Source organism: Amphiura filiformis, chromosome 17 (genome assembly GCF_039555335.1).
Source record: "Amphiura filiformis chromosome 17, Afil_fr2py, whole genome shotgun sequence".
Taxonomy (NCBI): Eukaryota; Metazoa; Echinodermata; class Ophiuroidea; order Amphilepidida; family Amphiuridae; genus Amphiura; species Amphiura filiformis.
Window position 1 is genome coordinate 61,625,832 of NC_092644.1, and position 7,277 is coordinate 61,633,108.

A 7,277-nucleotide genomic window follows, 5' to 3' on the forward strand; every position below is an offset into this window, starting at 1 on the left:
CTAGGCATACTGTTTTTGCAATGTGCCCAGTGGCATAGCCATGCAGGACCCCCCATTTTTTTCAGGGATAAAATGGGGACGGCAAAGTGTCATTAAAATGACTAAAAGTGGGACGAAAATTTGCAAATGCGAAAAGTTTGGCTCTGCCCCTCCACACTATAAGGCTGGCTATGTGGCTGGCTAAGGCTGGCTATGCTGCTGTATGTGCCTATGGATGATGCAGTATCTCTTGAATGTTTTGGTGGACTAACTTTGGATTTCAGAGACATTGTGGTTGATGCTTTACATCGAGAACCGAGCAAGCGGAGAACTGCAAAATTCTAGTTTACAAACATAATAAGACTTTTTAACAACCAAAAGGAACATAATTTTGTTTACATCTAAACACATTACAAAAAGAAACTCTGCACTTACTTAACCTGTCATAAATCTAAACCTGTTCATGTTATGACAATTTTATTGACACAGTCATCGACTCGTCGGTTATGTGCAGCATTTTGTTAGCTCCAATTTGATACCGCATTTGCTACCAAAAGCTCTGATTTGACAATTAAATCTATGAAAGATCAGTATATGAAATTTGATGCATTTTCAAAAGTTGCAAATCAAAATGATCATGCAGTTAGAGTTCTATGCATAGCCAAGATTGCTTGCCCGCGAACAGCCCCCGTCGACTGTCCCAAGTGCCAGGTTTATTCAGTTGTTAATTTGAAACGCATGGATTGTTAAGTTACAATGCTTTACTGAAGAATACGGCATAATACAATCGATGTGACCTTGTGGTTGTTTGGGCTATGTCATTGTCACGATCTGCAAAAACCTCTACAGGTTTGTGTGCTCCTTTTTTAATTTGAAACTTTTACAATCTTTTATACATCTATGTCAATTTTAAAGGTTTTGGTAGCAAATGTGGTATCAAATTAGAGACGCTGTACATGATTGTGTCAATCAAAATCTTCACAACATAAGCCGCTTCAGATTTAGGACGGGTTACATAAGTGCAGATTTTCTTTTTGTGTTTATATAACATAACTTTTGGTTTGTTCCGTAAGAAGTATCACATTTCACTATGTAATTTGTTATAGATAAATATGTTATCAAATTTTCGAAGAATTATTTAATACTCGTTTAGCTTTTACAATCTGGAATTGTAGATCAGCTTGGCTAGCTGTCTGGTTGTCCATCCATATGATCTCCAGCCTGTATATTGTGACCTTCATGTGCTCAACATGTGATTATCATGTGATTATCATGTGATCAACATGTTATCTACTGTCCTGTATGCTCTCCTGTGTCCTGTCTTCTACTGTGTGCATGAACAACACCATAAAGGTCTGTTGTCTTTTCTTTGTTCTACTTTATTTTTATTAGTGATGGGTAACTTTGAAACATGTTCACAACTAAGATTTGAATTAATTCATATTATAAATATTATTGTTTCCAATTGTTTGTTGGTATTTTGATATTGTCAGCCATTGGGCTATTCTGTTTGAAATGCATACACCCCTCTTGAAAATGTGATGTTTATCTCCCACACATACAGGGTGTTGATTTTAAATGGAGTCACCCATAAAGGTAACCCCATTTGAAATCTATACCACCTGTGTGGGAGATTAAGGTCATTGCTTCCATAGGGGGTGTATGTATTTCAAGTGGAATAGCCCATTGGTTGACTCTCATCTACCTTAAGCTGTTGACATGTGACAGGTCAGAAAGTTACACGTTTGATAATAGTAAATTACACTTAAAATATAAAGCTGAATGTTATTATCCATATTGTGTTAATGAATTCTCCAAATAGCATTGAAATAAAACGAATAATATCCATGTTGAGAAAGTAGGACTGATATATAACTAAATAATATTGCGATAAATAAATCTCAAATCATATTGCAGTCTTTACTCACTGAGAAAGGAACTAGTATGTAGAAAGCTTAGGTATTTGTTGTCGTTTAAGCTTCCCTCCATTTTGATTCCCAATGTTTTTGAAACTATTTCTCTTCATCATTAATAGTTATGAAAAAAGCTGTTAAACAGTATTATTTTGTACATAGCTTATGTGCCTATTAACTGTGTGATGTTATACTCATCATTTGTTATTTGTTCACTTCACATTGCACGTATTCATTCTGTTTTTTCTTCTTTGTTTTGTATTTTGTCATTCCAGGGATACCCTTCTAATACAGTCACGTACATATGTGTGTACGTTTCGCGGCGTCACGTCGCATCACATGCGCTGCGTGATTCGTCTTCTATGCAACATCGTCATCCGTGCGTCCCCGTCATGTGCCACAGTCTGACAGTATAGTTGAAGTGTACGTATGTATTCAATGTAATGTACCGACGATTACTTGGATCACTTATTTCTCTTTTGTGTTAACTTTTCAGTCAATTTAATGTCTTTTTGTAGTCTTGTATATAAAATTAATTTGGACAAATACAGAAAAAAAGGAGAAAAACTTGTTCATTTACTATGTTCATCTGATATGTAAGAGTGTACTTTGTTCGTTTGACAAGTTTTTATGTATTATATGAAAACAAAAATGTGCAATATACTTGATGAGATTGAAGGTTTATATTCTCATATTCCTGACATCGTTCAAGTGGTGTGTTTTACTACATACTCTTCAGTGTTGCCTTTTCACCTCTAGAAATTGTGTTATTCAAATTCCTACCCCAAGATTTTAGTTATGTGAAATGTAAAGTTTGTATTAGGTCAAAAAAACTCATTCCGATATTGATCAGGCAAATTGTTTTGGCAACCCAATGCAATTCTCAGGAAAGTATAAATGTCAACTGGTTAATGTCAAAGATTGCTTAGTTTAATATTGATTGAATTATCTGTAGCATTTCATTGATATTTAAGAACAGAATACAGTGTTTTGTTATTGTTATGAACAGCCCAAGTATGTGGTAACAGTCAGAATGGTACATGAATGAACACAGCGTGCTTCTTGCATACACTGTGTGATGCAGAATTAAATGGTAAAACCCAACTCACTCCTGATTGGTTGGATAATTCTGATAGTGTCTTTTGATTGGTGCGATCAGTAATTTAGCCCTGCCCACATTTTGTCTTTTGAAATATGTTGAAATATGTTCGCATGTTGCTGTATTCATTCATTTGTCATTCTGACTGTAGGAATACTTAAAGAAACATTGGCATACTCTTTGGTAGTAAAGTAATTAATTTGCATCAAAGTTGTCCAAGTTTACCTTTTGACACTCGTTTGTGTGCTGCAGCTGCCATAACGTTTGTCAAACAGGAGTACCAATATGGGATACAGTGTCATTTGGAAAGTAATACGTGGTGCCATGTCATTGGTTTTACCATACATTCATCATGCAAAGGGATCTAATAATGTCAGCCTTGTGAATAATGTCAACCCTATGAAAGATATTATTAAAGCATCTGTCACTCATATTCACAAAAGATTTATTTTAGTTCTGGACTAATTAATATAAATTCAATTATTCTGTCAGTAAGAATGAACAGAGAATGTAGCCTAACGCAGAAGTTCCACTTTAGCGACACTCCAGATCTGGGGAGTAAAAGCAGTGATAGATTTCACAAATGTCTGACCGGATGTATTCCATAACATAAATCATTTCCTGTAGGAAAGGATAATTGAAATTTCAAATATATTTGAAGTAATTGGGACATTATTTTAGTCTAGGATTAAAGTTGGTGTCTTTTTGTAAATGCTGACCAAGTATGATGCCCAAAAAATATGATTAAAGTGGTATAAAACTGGGGGTGTGTATGTTCATATTCAACTAATTATGAATAGGATAAACCCAATCTTTTGTTTTAATCCTACAGTTTTTGATCTTATAAAAGTTTTTCCACAAAGTTGCTTCTTGTGAACCAACAAACAACATACACATATTATCAGGTTTAATTTTGGGACTTTTAGGGATAGTTGAATAAATGCAATTGAAGTGTCTTATGATCTTTGAATCTAGTTGTGAAAGAAAAGGAATGGTAACTGATTATGAGCATTTTAAATTCTTGCCCATCATGTTATAAAATTGACAAGACAAGACAATCTTGAAAAGTTTCAATAAAAATGTAAAAAGACGATACTTGTCTTCTGATAAGATCATTATTTATTTAGTAGTATTATTTATAAATCAATATGAACATAAAAATAGAAACTGTGAATAAAAAATTATCAATATTTTATGGGATATGAGTTTTTTTATTATTATTTACTATTTACTGTATTGTCTAAACCTATTATTATGGCACTGAAAATGTTGTGTAGTGATGACAGTAATGTCAGCCCTGTGTTATTAGTTTGAAGTAAATTGTTGGCCCACTTGCCGTGTTGTGTACTTAAAACATTTCAACATAAAAATATAGTAGTAACGTGATAGAAATGTTTGTAGTGTTAAAACAAAGTATGAACATATTTTTAAGTTACATTTGTTTCTTGCTTGTTTACCATTGTATAAAGGAAATTTTTGGAGAGTTGTATGCCTTCCCTTTTCAAATCCTTTTTGAATTATTTAATCTAGTAAATAATGTACATTGTATTTATTGCAACTGCCACGTTTATAGGTGGTTGCCATGGTGTGAAGTGTTACTATGGCGATTTGTTTGTGGATTTAATATGTTTGCCCATATGTTAGAAACCAGTTGTAGTTTATTATGTAGATAATCTGTATTCGCATATTACTAATTTGTTGAATACCTTGAATGCCACAAAACAGGGTATATCATAATTATTGTGAAGAATCTGAAAATTTAAAAAAATGTGTTTTAAAAATCAAAAAATCCTTCCATCTATAAACACAATTTGATCAATCACTTTTTCAAACAATTTTTATGCTAATGATCAATTTGAAGTGCAAACCTTAAGCACTTTTTTTTAAAAGAACACAGGACTTTTTATAAGCTATATAGCTATTATGAACAGTTCATAACATGTAGATTGATTGATTTTTAAAAGTAAATTTGATTGATGTCCTTAGGGTTAATTTATCTGATATTGATGTATAATTTGCGTGTTCTCTGTTTAACCAATGCATGAACATGTTGGCTGTATAGTCCTGTATTCTTCTGTTTTCACATCTAGATGACCATCTTGGTTTAGCACACATTTTTTTACGGGTCCAGAAAATCCAATTATATTGTTGACTAAGGTGTACATTATAGAATGAGATTCATTCATGGACACACACACCAAAGATTATTATTATTATATTATATGATCACAATGTATAAAGCAGTAGTTATTTGTTTGTATACTGCTTTGCGAGAAAATTGTGTGATGTTTGACATGCTAAATTAGCAGAGGGTCAAATCTGACTGAATTGTGGATATTTTTAAAGTCCTCGCTACCCGAATTCCATATAGCATGCTTTGAATAATTAGCAACCAAAAATATCTGAATTTCTGTTGAAAACAATTTGAAATCTAATAACTATTTATTTGGCAGTAATAAGCTTAACAATTCCAAGTAGCATTTAAAAATGCTCAAAATATATTAATTTCTATAAGAGACCAAAAGATCATTTATTAATGGAGACCTTTTCTTCAAAATTTTCTATAGTTACATAAAAAAATTAATATGCTTATTTTTTTTTGCAAAAGAAGTTTATAACAGACTGAGAGATACCTTTACGCTGTGCAACTTTTTTGACTGCTAAATCCAATCTTTGTTGTTATTGTAGCACCAATAGTCCTAAGCATCATTAAGATAGCTTTATTATTGTCTTTTCCTTGTTTTCTGACTAGTTTTACTAATTATCATAAATTATGTACTTATTTTGGTAAAATTATTGTTTTATGTACACAAGAAAATAATGTTTTGACCTTTTGTTCCGATCTGTTTCCATTTTTAAAAAAAGCAGCAGAAGACAAAAGCGGGCTCTATCAATGTTTATTATGCCCATTCACAAACTGCTGCAGAGGACAAAAGCGGGCTCTATCACTACGCTTATTATGCCCATTCACAAACTGCTGCAGAGGACAAAAGCGGGCTCTATCATGTTTATTATGCCCATTCACAAACTGCTGCAGAGGACAAAAGCGGGCTCTATCAATGTTTATTATGCCCATTCACAAACTGCTGCAGAGGACAAAAGCGGGCTCTATCACCACGTTTATTATGCTCATTCACAAACTGCTCGCTTAATAAGTTGCCAAATAATGCATTTTTGCCAAGTTTCAGTCGTCAGTTTTATGTTTGTCTGTGTTTAAAAAAATATATTGCTGAATTGAGGCAATTTTTTATTGAAATTTAAATACTGCCAGATAAAGTAATTTTCAACATTGTTGCAAAACTGTGAATGTCTGAATTACGGATTGACGTTGCACTCCTGTACGTGTACCAAAATTGTTCTGTGATCATTTACTTAGAAACAATGTTGAAAATTACCTACAGAGTTGTTTAAATGATGTTAAATCATCAATAATGCTGCTTGTGTATGCTAATTGTATTAAACCACAAGCAACAAGGAAAGCTGGTTTATGTTTTGTGCTGTTTAAATTGCTAAGATAGTTATTTATCAACAATGGCAAAATGATTACAAAAGTGTGTGAACCAAAAACTAAAAATGTTTTAAGTACTTGAAAATAAGATGAAACCTGTGGTGTATGTCTTGCATCATTGGTGTTGTGTTGAATTTGTTTAGCACTATAATGTTAAGGCTACACTAAGGGCAACTGTCACATTAGTACCTCATGATAATCTTTATCCCACAAATGCCCGATGTATATGCCATTATTGCTAAAGGCTGCGATCCCAGGGTGCATTTTATTCTACTTCAGGGTAGGGCAATGCAGTTGATGCTCTTGTAAGTTATGTATCTCTGTGTGGAAGGCATTGCCATAGGTCACTACTGGACTTATATTCTGATTAGCAAATCAGAAGCACATAGGTGCGGATTTACAGCCAAGTTGAAATTATTTCAGCACTTGGCAATGATCGTGAAGAAATAGGCAAGACCAGTTGAAATACATATACCATCTATGGCAGACATGACCTTAATGTTCCACACAGGGAGTGTGAATATCAAATGGGATAACCTGTATAAGAGACTCCATTTGAAATTCACACTCCCTGTGTGGGAAATTAAGGTCACATCTTCCATGGGGTGTAAGCATTTCAACTGGAATAGCCCAATTCATCACAAGATTTTCTATTGTGGATAAATGTTATAGAAATGTGGCTCAAATTGGTGTCAACAGTGGCATATACAATGGGCAGAACTGGCCATTGACCAGATGGAGGGACCAAGGTGATATGCTAAGGGATCAAATCGGTTGA

At 33.5% G+C, this 7,277-nt stretch overlaps 1 protein-coding gene across 2 annotated transcripts in view; it reads left to right on the top strand.

Annotated features, from left to right (window-relative positions):
- Positions 1-5,845, top strand: part of LOC140138118 (CUGBP Elav-like family member 2) — a 229,497-nt gene extending 223,652 nt beyond the window's left edge. For both annotated transcript variants that reach the window (XM_072160020.1, XM_072160040.1), the window contains one exon: positions 2,168-5,845. The gene's annotated coding sequence lies outside the window, so the exon portion shown is untranslated. The remainder of the gene's footprint in view (positions 1-2,167) is intronic.
- Positions 5,846-7,277: the final 1,432 nt, after the last annotated feature.